The sequence below is a fragment of the Oncorhynchus clarkii genome, unplaced genomic scaffold, assembly GCF_045791955.1.
Source record: "Oncorhynchus clarkii lewisi isolate Uvic-CL-2024 unplaced genomic scaffold, UVic_Ocla_1.0 unplaced_contig_10888_pilon_pilon, whole genome shotgun sequence".
NCBI classification, from domain to species: Eukaryota; Metazoa; Chordata; class Actinopteri; order Salmoniformes; family Salmonidae; genus Oncorhynchus; species Oncorhynchus clarkii.
This window is the reverse complement of record NW_027261058.1, coordinates 97,921-111,143: the sequence shown is the minus strand read 5'-3', so window position 1 is coordinate 111,143 and position 13,223 is coordinate 97,921. Positions and strand designations below refer to the sequence as shown.

At 37.3% G+C, this 13,223-nt stretch overlaps 8 non-coding genes across 8 annotated transcripts; all 8 read right to left on the bottom strand.

Annotated features, from left to right (window-relative positions):
- Positions 1–1,251: 1,251 nt before the first annotated feature.
- On the bottom strand, positions 1,252–1,324 carry trnar-ucg (transfer RNA arginine (anticodon UCG)). Its single transcript has one exon. It is a non-coding gene; the product is annotated as a tRNA-Arg (tRNA).
- Positions 1,325–3,503: 2,179 nt separating this feature from the next.
- Positions 3,504–3,576, bottom strand: trnar-ucg (transfer RNA arginine (anticodon UCG)). The gene has a single exon. It is a non-coding gene; the product is annotated as a tRNA-Arg (tRNA).
- A 2,898-nt stretch (positions 3,577–6,474) lies between these two features.
- Positions 6,475–6,547, bottom strand: trnar-ucg (transfer RNA arginine (anticodon UCG)). The gene has a single exon. It is a non-coding gene; the product is annotated as a tRNA-Arg (tRNA).
- Positions 6,548–7,882: 1,335 nt separating this feature from the next.
- On the bottom strand, positions 7,883–7,955 carry trnar-ucg (transfer RNA arginine (anticodon UCG)). The gene has a single exon. It is a non-coding gene; the product is annotated as a tRNA-Arg (tRNA).
- A 630-nt stretch (positions 7,956–8,585) lies between these two features.
- On the bottom strand, positions 8,586–8,658 carry trnar-ucg (transfer RNA arginine (anticodon UCG)). Its single transcript has one exon. It is a non-coding gene; the product is annotated as a tRNA-Arg (tRNA).
- A 631-nt stretch (positions 8,659–9,289) lies between these two features.
- Positions 9,290–9,362, bottom strand: trnar-ucg (transfer RNA arginine (anticodon UCG)). Its single transcript has one exon. It is a non-coding gene; the product is annotated as a tRNA-Arg (tRNA).
- A 631-nt stretch (positions 9,363–9,993) lies between these two features.
- trnar-ucg (transfer RNA arginine (anticodon UCG)) lies at positions 9,994–10,066 on the bottom strand. The gene has a single exon. It is a non-coding gene; the product is annotated as a tRNA-Arg (tRNA).
- Positions 10,067–10,736: 670 nt separating this feature from the next.
- trnar-ucg (transfer RNA arginine (anticodon UCG)) lies at positions 10,737–10,809 on the bottom strand. Its single transcript has one exon. It is a non-coding gene; the product is annotated as a tRNA-Arg (tRNA).
- Positions 10,810–13,223: the final 2,414 nt, after the last annotated feature.

Genomic DNA, 13,223 nt, shown 5'->3' with positions numbered 1-13,223 from the left:
TCTATGTAAAACAAACCTATTTGACATCATACAGACTTTGCTATGCAACAGTAGACATCAAAGTTGTGAACCTGTCCGAATGAGGAAAGCTAGTGATATTTAACAAGTAAGAAGATACCTTTTCCCTCAATCTTGCGATGCAGAATCAGACTCAATAATTCTCAGGCCTTGCAATATTAGATTATTAAAGATGAATAACAATGTCCAAGCCTTTCAAAGAAACAAGACCAATGCCTTATTTCGGGAAATTGCAAACATGTCCATATTAGCAGATTTAATTAAATTAAACGACCACGAAAATGCCTCAAAACCTCAATTTTCTATTTTGAAGTAAGACGCCTTATCCACGAGGCAACACCTTCTACTCCATATTCTCCGATATGACATCAAACAGACGTTGCTTAGCAACAACAGACATCAAAATTGTGAACCTATCCGAATGAGGAAAGCTAGTGATATTTTACAAGTACGAAAATACTATGTCCCTCAATCAGACATAATATTTCTCAGGTCTTGCAGTCTTAGATTATTGAAGTGTCCAATGTCCAAGCTTTTCAAAGCAACAAGACCAATGCCTTATTTAGGGAAATTGCAAACATGTACGAATTAGCTGAGCTAATGAAATTAAACGACCCTATTTGATATCATACAGACTTTGCTATACAACAGTAGACATCAAAGTTGTGAACCTGTCCGAATGAGGAAAGCTAGTGATATTTAACAAGTAAGAAGATACCTTTTCCCTCAAATTTGCGATGCAGAATCAGACTCAATAATTCTCAGGCCTTGCAATATTAGATTATTAAAGATGAATAACAATGTCCAAGCCTTTCAAAGAAACAAGACCAATGCCTTATTTCGGGAAATTGCAAACATGTCCATATTAGCAGATTTAATGAAATTAAACGACCACGAAAATGCCTCAAAACCTCAATTTTCTATTTTGAAGTAAGACGCCTTATCCACGAGGCAACACCTTCTACTCCATATTCTCCGATATGACATCAAACAGACGTTGCTTAGCAACAACAGACATCAAAATTGTGAACCTATCCGAATGAGGAAAGCTAGTGATATTTTACAAGTACGAAAAGACTATGTCCCTCAATCAGACATAATATTTCTCAGGTCTTGCAGTCTTAGATTATTGAAGTTGAACAACAATGTCCAAGCTTTTCAAAGCAACAAGACCAATGCCATATTTCTGGAAATTGCAAACATGTTCAAATTAGCTGAGCTAATGAAATTAAACAACCACGAAGGGACTCGAACCCTCAATCTTCTGATTCGAAGTCAGACGCCTTATCCATTAGGCCACGCAGTCTATGTGATACAGCCCTATTTGACATTATACAGACTTTGCTATGCAACCATAGACATAAAAATTGTGAACCTGTCCGAATGAGGAAAGCTAGTGATTTTTAACAAGTACAAAGATACTCTTTCCTTCAATCTTTCGATGCAGATTCAGACACAATAATTCTCAGGCCTTGCAGTCTTAGATTATTAAAGTTGAACAACAATGTCCAAGCTTTTCAAAGCAACAAGACCAATGCCTTATTTAGCGAAATTGCAAACATGTCCATATTAGCAGATTTAATGAAATTAAACGACCACGAAAATGCCTCAAAACCTCAATTTTCTATTTTGAAGTAAGACGCCTTATCCACGAGGCAACACCTTCTACTCCATATTCTCCGATATGACATCAAACAGACGTTGCTTAGCAACAACAGACATCAAAATTGTGAACCTATCCGAATGAGGAAAGCTAGTGATATTTTACAAGTACGAAAAGACTATGTCCCTCAATCAGACATAATATTTCTCAGGTCTTGCAGTCTTAGATTATTGAAGTTGAACAACAATGTCCAAGCTTTTCAAAGCAACAAGACCAATGCCTTATTTCGGGAAATTGCAAACATGTTCAAATTAGCTGAGCTAATGAAATTAAACAACCACGAAGGGACTCGAAAATCTTCTGATTCGAAGTCAGACGCCTTATCCAATTAGCCACGCAGTCTATGTGATAGAGCCCTATTTGACATTATACAGACTTTGCTATGCAAAAGTAGACATAAACTAATGAAATTAAACAACCACGAAGGGACTCGGACCCTCAATCTTCTGATTCGAAGTCAGACGCCTTATCCATTAGGCCACGCAGTCTATGTGATACAGCGCTATTTGACATCATACAGACTTTGCTATGCAACAGTAGACATCAAAGTTGTGAACCTGTCCGAATGAGGAAAGCTAGTGATATTTAACAAGTAAGAAGATACCTTTTCCCTCAATCTTGCGATGCAGAATCAGACTCAATAATTCTCAGGCCTTGCAATATTAGATTATTAAAGATGAATAACAATGTCCAAGCCTTTCAAAGAAACAAGACCAATGCCTTATTTCGGGAAATTGCAAACATGTCCATATTAGCAGATTTAATGAAATTAAACAACCACGAAAATGCCTCAAAACCTCAATTTTCTATTTTGAAGTAAGACGCCTTATCCACGAGGCAACACCTTCTACTCCATATTCTCCGATATGACATCAAACAGACGTTGCTTAGCAACAACAGACATCAAAATTGTGAACCTATCCGAATGAGGAAAGCTAGTGATATTTTACAAGTACGAAAAGACTATGTCCCTCAATCAGACATAATATTTCTCAGGTCTTGCAGTCTTAGATTATTGAAGTTGAACAACAATGTCCAAGCTTTTCAAAGCAACAAGACCAATGCCATATTTCGGGAAATTGCAAACATGTTCAAATTAGCTGAGCTAATGAAATTAAACAACCACGAAGGGACTCGAACCCTCAATCTTCTGATTCGAAGTCAGACGCCATATCCATTAGGCTACGAAGTCTATGTGATACAGCACTATTTGACATTATACAGACTTTGCTATGCAACCATAGACATAAAAATTGTGAACCTGTCCGAATGAGGAAAGCTAGTGATTTTTAACAATACAAAGATACTCTTTCCTTCAATCTTTCGATGCAGATTCAGACACAATAATTCTCAGGCCTTGCAGTCTTAGATTATTAAAGTTGAACAACAATGTCCAAGCTTTTCAAAGCAACAAGACCAATGCCTTATTTAGCGAAATTGCAAACATGTCCATATTAGCAGATTTAATGAAATTAAACGACCACGAAAATGCCTCAAAACCTCAATTTTCTATTTTGAAGTAAGACGCCTTATCCACGAGGCAACACCTTCTACTCCATATTCTCCGATATGACATCAAACAGACGTTGTTTAGCAACAACAGACATCAAAATCGTGAACCTATCCGAATGAGGAAAGCTAGTGATATTTTACAAGTACGAAAAGACTATGTCCCTCAATCAGACATAATATTTCTCAGGTCTTGCAGTCTTAGATTATTGAAGTTGAACAACAATGTCCAAGCTTTTCAAAGCAACAAGACCAATGCCATATTTCGGGAAATTGCAAACATGTTCAAATTAGCTGAGCTAATGAAATTAAACAACCACGAAGGGACTCGAACCCTCAATCTTCTGATTCGAAGTCAGACGCCTTATCCATTAGGCCACGCAGTCTATGTGATACAGCCCTATTTGACATTATACAGACTTTGCTATGCAACCATAGACATAAAAATTGTGAACCTGTCCGAATGAGGAAAGCTAGTGATTTTTAACAAGTACAAAGATACTCTTTCCTTCAATCTTTCGATGCAGATTCAGACACAATAATTCTCAGGCCTTGCAGTCTTAGATTATTAAAGTTGAACAACAATGTCCAAGCTTTTCAAAGCAACAAGACCAATGCCTTATTTAGCGAAATTGCAAACATGTCCATATTAGCAGATTTAATGAAATTAAACGACCACGAAAATGCCTCAAAACCTCAATTTTCTGTTTTGAAGTAAGACGCCTTATCCACGAGGCAACACCTTCTACTCCATATTCTCCGATATGACATCAAACAGACGTTGCTTAGCAACAACAGACATCAAAATTGTGAACCTATCCGAATGAGGAAAGCTAGTGATATTTTACAAGTACGAAAAGACTATGTCCCTCAATCAGACATAATATTTCTCAGGTCTTGCAGTCTTAGATTATTGAAGTGAACCAATGTCCAAGCTTTTCAAAGCAACAAGACCAATGCCTTATTTCGGGAAATTGCAAACATGTTCAAATTAGCTGAGCTAATGAAATTAAACAACCACGAAGGGACTCGAACCCTCAATCTTCTGATTCGACCCTCAATCTTCTGATATCGAAGTCAGACGCCAAAAGTAGACATATCCATTAGGCAGACGCCTTATCCATTAGGCCACGCAGTCTATGTGATACAGCGCTATTTGACATCATACAGACTTTGCTATGCAACAGTAGACATCAAAGTTGTGAACCTATCCGAATGAGGAAAGCTAGTGATATTTAACAAGTAAGAAGATACCTTTTCCCTCAATCTTGCGATGCAGAATCAGACTCAATAATTCTCAGGCCTTGCAATATTAGATTATTAAAGATGAATAACAATGTCCAAGCCTTTCAAAGAAACAAGACCAATGCCTTATTTCGGGAAATTGCAAACATGTCCATATTAGCAGATTTAATGAAATTAAACAACCACGAAAATGCCTCAAAACCTCAATTTTCTATTTTGAAGTAAGACGCCTTATCCACGAGGCAACACCTTCTACTCCATATTCTCCGATATGACATCAAACAGACGTTGCTTAGCAACAACAGACATCAAAATTGTGAACCTATCCGAATGAGGAAAGCTAGTGATATTTTACAAGTACGAAAAGACTATGTCCCTCAATCAGACATAATATTTCTCAGGTCTTGCAGTCTTAGATTATTGAAGTTGAACAACAATGTCCAAGCTTTTCAAAGCAACAAGACCAATGCCATATTTCGGGAAATTGCAAACATGTTCAAATTAGCTGAGCTAATGAAATTAAACAACCACGAAGGGACTCGAACCCTCAATCTTCTGATTCGAAGTCAGACGCCATATCCATTAGGCTACGAAGTCTATGTGATACAGCACTATTTGACATTATACAGACTTTGCTATGCAACCATAGACATAAAAATTGTGAACCTGTCCGAATGAGGAAAGCTAGTGATTTTTAACAAGTACAAAGATACTCTTTCCTTCAATCTTTCGATGCAGATTCAGACACAATAATTCTCAGGCCTTGCAGTCTTAGATTATTAAAGTTGAACAACAATGTCCAAGCTTTTCAAAGCAACAAGACCAATGCCTTATTTAGCGAAATTGCAAACATGTCCATATTAGCAGATTTAATGAAATTAAACGACCACGAAAATGCCTCAAAACCTCAATTTTCTATTTTGAAGTAAGACGCCTTATCCACGAGGCAACACCTTCTACTCCATATTCTCCGATATGACATCAAACAGACGTTGCTTAGCAACAACAGACATCAAAATTGTGAACCTATCCGAATGAGGAAAGCTAGTGATATTTTACAAGTACGAAAAGACTATGTCCCTCAATCAGACATAATATTTCTCAGGTCTTGCAGTCTTAGATTATTGAAGTTGAACAACAATGTCCAAGCTTTTCAAAGCAACAAGACCAATGCCATATTTCGGGAAATTGCAAACATGTTCAAATTAGCTGAGCTAATGAAATTAAACAAACACGAAGGGACTCGAACCCTCAATCTTCTGATTCGAAGTCAGACGCCATATCCATTAGGCCACGCAGTCTATGTGATACAGCTATTTGACATTATACAGACTTTGCTATGCAACCATAGACATAAAAATGAAGGGACTGAAATCTTCTGATTCGAAGTCAGACGCCTTATCCATTAGGCCACGCAGTCTAAAGCTATTTGTCATACAGACTTTGCTATGCAACAGTAGACATCAAAGTTGTGAACCTATCCGAATGAGGAAAGCTAGTGATATTTAACAAGTAAGAAGATACCTTTTCCCTCAATCTTGCGATGCAGAATCAGACTCAATAATTCTCAGGCCTTGCAATCTTAGATTATTAAAGATGAATAACAATGTCCAAGCTTTTCAAAGCAACAAGACCAATGCCTTATTTCGGGAAATTGCAAACATGTCCATATTAGCAGATTTAATGAAATTAAACGACCACGAAAATGCCTCAAAACCTCAATTTTCTATTTTGAAGTAAGACGCCTTATCCACGAGGCAACACCTTCTACTCCATATTCTCCGATATGACATCAAACAGACGTTGCTTAGCAACAACAGACATCAAAATTGTGAACCTATCCGAATGAGGAAAGCTAGTGATATTTTACAAGTACGAAAAGACTATGTCCCTCAATCAGACATAATATTTCTCAGGTCTTGCAGTCTTAGATTATTGAAGTTGAACAACAATGTCCAAGCTTTTCAAAGCAACAAGACCAATGCCTTATTTCGGGAAATTGCAAACATGTTCAAATTAGCTGAGCTAATGAAATTAAACAACCACGAAGGGACTCGAACCCTCAATCTTCTGATTCGAAGTCAGACGCCTTATCCATTAGGCCACGCAGTCTATGTGATACAGCCCTATTTGACATTATACAGACTTTGCTATGCAACCATAGACATAAAAATTGTGAACCTGTCCGAATGAGGAAAGCTAGTGATTTTTAACAAGTACAAAGATACTCTTTCCTTCAATCTTTCGATGCAGATTCAGACACAATAATTCTCAGGCCTTGCAGTCTTAGATTATTAAAGTTGAACAACAATGTCCAAGCTTTTCAAAGCAACAAGACCAATGCCTTATTTAGCGAAATTGCAAACATGTCCATATTAGCAGATTTAATGAAATTAAACGACCACGAAAATGCCTCAAAACCTCAATTTTCTGTTTTGAAGTAAGACGCCTTATCCACGAGGCAACACCTTCTACTCCATATTCTCCGATATGACATCAAACAGACGTTGCTTAGCAACAACAGACATCAAAATTGTGAACCTATCCGAATGAGGAAAGCTAGTGATATTTTACAAGTACGAAAAGACTATGTCCCTCAATCAGACATAATATTTCTCAGGTCTTGCAGTCTTAGATTATTGAAGTTGAACAACAATGTCCAAGCTTTTCAAAGCAACAAGACCAATGCCTTATTTCGGGAAATTGCAAACATGTTCAAATTAGCTGAGCTAATGAAATTAAACAACCACGAAGGGACTCGGACCCTCAATCTTCTGATTCGAAGTCAGACGCCTTATCCATTAGGCCACGCAGTCTATGTGATACAGCCCTATTTGACATCATACAGACTTTGCTATGCAACATAGACATCAAAAATTGTGAACCTGTCCGAATGAGGAAAGCTAGTGATATTTAACAAGTAAGAAGATACCTTTTCCCTCAATCTTGCGATGCAGAATCAGACACAATAATTCTCAGGCCTTGCAATATTAGATTATTAAAGATGAATAACAATGTCCAAGCCTTTCAAAGAAACAAGACCAATGCCTTATTTAGGGAAATTGCAAACATGTCCATATTAGCAGATTTAATGAAATTAAACGACCACGAAAATGCCTCAAAACCTCAATTTTCTATTTTGAAGTAAGACGCCTTATCCACGAGGCAACACCTTCTACTCCATATTCTCCGATATGACATCAAACAGACGTTGCTTAGCAACAACAGACATCAAAATTGTGAACCTATCCGAATGAGGAAAGCTAGTGATATTTTACAAGTACGAAAAGACTATGTCCCTCAATCAGACATAATATTTCTCAGGTCTTGCAGTCTTAGATTATTGAAGTTGAACAACAATGTCCAAGCTTTTCAAAGCAACAAGACCAATGCCATATTTTGGGAAATTGCAAACATGTTCAAATTAGCTGAGCTAATGAAATTAAACAACCACGAAGGGACTCGAACCCTCAATCTTCTGATTCGAAGTCAGACGCCTTATCCATTAGGCCACGCAGTCTATGTGATACAGCCCTATTTGACATTATACAGACTATGCTACGCAACCATAGACATAAAAATTGTGAACCTGTCAGAATGAGGAAAGCTAGTGATTTTTAACAAGTACAAGATACTCTTTCCTTCAATCTTTCGATGCAGATTCAGACACAATAATTCTCAGGCCTTGCAGTCTTAGATTATTAAAGTTGAACAACAATGTCCAAGCTTTTCAAAGCAACAAGACCAATGCCTTATTTAGCGAAATTGCAAACATGTCCATATTAGCAGATTTAATGAAATTAAACGACCACGAAAATGCCTCAAAACCTCAATTTTCTATTTTGAAGTAAGACGCCTTATCCACGAGGCAACACCTTCTACTCCATATTCTCCGATATGACATCAAACAGACGTTGCTTAGCAACAACAGACATCAAAATTGTGAACCTATCCGAATGAGGAAAGCTAGTGATATTTTACAAGTACGAAAAGACTATGTCCCTCAATCAGACATAATATTTCTCAGGTCTTGCAGTCTTAGATTATTGAAGTTGAACAACAATGTCCAAGCTTTTCAAAGCAACAAGACCAATGCCATATTTCGGGAAATTGCAAACATGTTCAAATTAGCTGAGCTAATGAAATTAAACAACCACGAAGGGACTCGAACCCTCAATCTTCTGATTCGAAGTCAGACGCCTTATCCATTAGGCCACGCAGTCTATGTGATACAGCCCTATTTGACATTATACAGACTTTGCTATGCAACCATAGACATAAAAATTGTGAACCTGTCCGAATGAGGAAAGCTAGTGATTTTTAACAAGTACAAAGATACTCTTTCCTTCAATCTTTCGATGCAGATTCAGACACAATAATTCTCAGGCCTTGCAGTCTTAGATTATTAAAGTTGAACAACAATGTCCAAGCTTTTCAAAGCAACAAGACCAATGCCTTATTTAGCGAAATTGCAAACATGTCCATATTAGCAGATTTAATGAAATTAAACGACCACGAAAATGCCTCAAAACCTCAATTTTCTGTTTTGAAGTAAGACGCCTTATCCACGAGGCAACACCTTCTACTCCATATTCTCCGATATGACATCAAACAGACGTTGCTTAGCAACAACAGACATCAAAATTGTGAACCTATCCGAATGAGGAAAGCTAGTGATATTTTACAAGTACGAAAAGACTATGTCCCTCAATCAGACATAATATTTCTCAGGTCTTGCAGTCTTAGATTATTTAAGTTGAACAACAATGTCCAAGCTTTTCAAAGCAACAAGACCAATGCCATATTTCGGGAAATTGCAAACATGTTCAAATTAGCTGAGCTAATGAAATTAAACAACCACGAAGGGACTCGAACCCTCAATCTTCTGATTCGAAGTCAGACGCCTTATCCATTAGGCCACGCAGTCTATGTGATACAGCCCTATTTGACATTATACAGACTTTGCTATGCAACCAGTAGACATCAAAGTTGTGAACCTGTCCGAATGAGGAAAGCTAGTGATTTTTAACAAGTACAAGATACTCTTTCCTTCAATCTTTCGATGCAGATTCAGACACAATAATTCTCAGGCCTTGCAATCTTAGATTATTAAAGTTGAATAACAATGTCCAAGCTTTTCAAAGCAACAAGACCAATGCCTTATTTAGCGAAATTGCAAACATGTCCATATTAGCAGATTTAATGAAATTAAACGACCACGAAAATGCCTCAAAACCTCAATTTTCTGTTTTGAAGTAAGACGCCTTATCCACGAGGCAACACCTTCTACTCCATATTCTCCGATATGACATCAAACAGACGTTGCTTAGCAACAACAGACATCAAAATTGTGAACCTATCCGAATGAGGAAAGCTAGTGATATTTTACAAGTACGAAAAGACTATGTCCCTCAATCAGACATAATATTTCTCAGGTCTTGCAGTCTTAGATTATTGAAGTTGAACAACAATGTCCAAGCTTTTCAAAGCAACAAGACCAATGCCATATTTCGGGAAATTGCAAACATGTTCAAATTAGCTGAGCTAATGAAATTAAACAACCACGAAGGGACTCGAACCCTCAATCTTCTGATTCGAAGTCAGACGCCTTATCCATTAGGCCACGCAGTCTATGTGATACAGCCCTATTTGACATTATACAGACTTTGCTATGCAACCATAGACATAAAAATTGTGAACCTGTCCGAATGAGGAAAGCTAGTGATTTTTAACAAGTATCAAAGATACCGAATGAGGAAAGCTAGTGATATTTAACAAGTAAGAAGATACCTTTTCAATCTTGCGATGCAGAATCAGACTCAATAATTCTCAGGCCTTGCAATATTAGATTATTAAAGATGAATAACAATGTCCAAGCCTTTCAAAGAAACAAGACCAATGCCTTATTTCGGGAAATTGCAAACATGTCCATATTAGCAGATTTAATGAAATTAAACGACCACGAAAATGCCTCAAAACCTCAATTTTCTATTTTGAAGTAAGACGCCTTATCCACGAGGCAACACCTTCTACTCCATATTCTCCGATATGACATCAAACAGACGTTGCTTAGCAACAACAGACATCAAAATTGTGAACCTATCCGAATGAGGAAAGCTAGTGATATTTTACAAGTACGAAAAGACTATGTCCCTCAATCAGACATAATATTTCTCAGGTCTTGCAGTCTTAGATTATTGAAGTTGAACAACAATGTCCAAGCTTTTCAAAGCAACAAGACCAATGCCATATTTCGGGAAATTGCAAACATGTTCAAATTAGCTGAGCTAATGAAATTAAACAACCACGAAGGGACTCGAACCCTCAATCTTCTGATTCGAAGTCAGACGCCTTATCCATTAGGCCACGCAGTCTATGTGATACAGCACTATTTGACATTATACAGACTTTGCTATGCAACCATAGACATAAAAATTGTGAACCTGTCCGAATGAGGAAAGCTAGTGATATTTAACAAGTACAAAGATACTCTTTCCTTCAATCTTGCGATGCAGATTCAGACACAATAATTCTCAGGCCTTGCAGTCTTAGATTATTAAAGTTGAACAACAATGTCCAAGCTTTTCAAAGCAACAAGACCAATGCCTTATTTAGCGAAATTGCAAACATGTCCATATTAGCAGATTTAATGAAATTAAACGACCACGAAAATGCCTCAAAACCTCAATTTTCTATTTTGAAGTAAGACGCCTTATCCACGAGGCAACACCTTCTACTCCATATTCTCCGATATGACATCAAACAGACGTTGCTTAGCAACAACAGACATCAAAATTGTGAACCTATCCGAATGAGGAAAGCTAGTGATATTTTACAAGTACGAAAAGACTATGTCCCTCAATCAAACATAATATTTCTCAGGTCTTGCAGTCTTTCCTTCAATCTTTCGATGCAGATTCAGACACAATAATTCTCAGGCCTTGCAGTCTTAGATTATTAAAGTTGAACAACAATGTCCAAGCTTTTCAAAGCAACAAGACCAATGCCATATTTCGGGAAATTGCAAACATGTTCAAATTAGCTGAGCTAATGAAATTAAACAACCACGAAGGGACTCGAACCCTCAATCTTCTGATTCGAAGTCAGACGGCTTATCCATTAGGCCAAGCAGTCTATGAGATACAGCCCTATTTGACATTATACAGACTTTGCTATGCAACCATAGACATTAAAATTGTGAACCTGTCCGAATGAGGAAAGCTAGTGATTTTTAACAAGTACAAGGATACTCTTTCCTTCAATCTTTCGATGCAGATTCAGACACAATAATTCTCAGGCCTTGCAGTCTTAGATTATTAAAGTTGAACAACAATGTCCAAGCTTTTCAAAGCAACAAGACCAATGCCTTATTTAGCGAAATTGCAAACATGTCCATATTAGCAGATTTAATGAAATTAAACGACCACGAAAATGCCTCAAAACCTCAATTTTCTGTTTTGAAGTAAGACGCCTTATCCACGAGGCAACACCTTCTACTCCATATTCTCCGATATGACATCAAACAGACGTTGCTTAGCAACAACAGACATCAAAATTGTGAACCTATCCGAATGAGGAAAGCTAGTGATATTTTACAAGTACGAAAAGACTATGTCCCTCAATCAAACATAATATTTCTCAGGTCTTGCAGTCTTAGATTATTGAAGTTGAACAACAATGTCCAAGCTTTTCAAAGCAACAAGACTAATGCCTTATTTCGGGAAATTGCAAACATGTTCAAATTAGCTGAGCTAATGAAATTAAACAACCACGAAGGGACTCGAAACCTCAATCTTCTGATTCGAAGTCAGACGCCTTATCCATTAGGCCACGCAGTCTATGTGATACGGCCCTATTTGACATTATACAGACTTTGCTATGCAACCATAGACATAAAAATTGTGAACCTGTCCGAATGAGGAAAGCTAGTGATTTTTAACAAGTACAAAGATACTCTTTCCTTCAATCTTTCGATGCAGATTCAGACACAATAATTCTCAGGCCTTGCAGTCTTAGATTATTAAAGTTGAACAACAATGTCCAAGCTTTTCAAAGCAACAAGACCAATGCCTTATTTAGCGAAATTGCAAACATGTCCATATTAGCAGATTTAATGAAATTAAACGACCACGAAAATGCCTCAAAACCTCAATTTTCTGTTTTGAAGTAAGACGCCTTATCCACGAGGCAACACCTTCTACTCCATATTCTCCGATATGACATCAAACAGACGTTGCTTAGCAACAACAGACATCAAAATTGTGAACCTATCCGAATGAGGAAAGCTAGTGATATTTTACAAGTACGAAAAGACTATGTCCCTCAATCAGACATAATATTTCTCAGGTCTTGCAGTCTTAGATTATTTAAGTTGAACAACAATGTCCAAGCTTTTCAAAGCAACAAGACCAATGACATATTTCGGGAAATTGCAAACATGTTCAAATTAGCTGAGCTAATGAAATTAAACAACCACGAAGGGACTCGGACCCTCAATCTTCTGATTCGAAGTCAGACGCCTTATCCATTAGGCCACGCAGTCTATGTGATACAGCGCTATTTGACATCATACAGACTTTGCTATGCAACAGTAGACATCAAAGTTGTGAACCTATCCGAATGAGGAAAGCTAGTGATATTTAACAAGTAAGAAGATACCTTTTCCCTCAATCTTGCGATGCAGAATCAGACTCAATAATTCTCAGGCCTTGCAATATTAGATTATTAAAGATGAATAACAATGTCCAAGCCTTTCAAAGAAACAAGACCAATGCCTTATTTCGGGAAA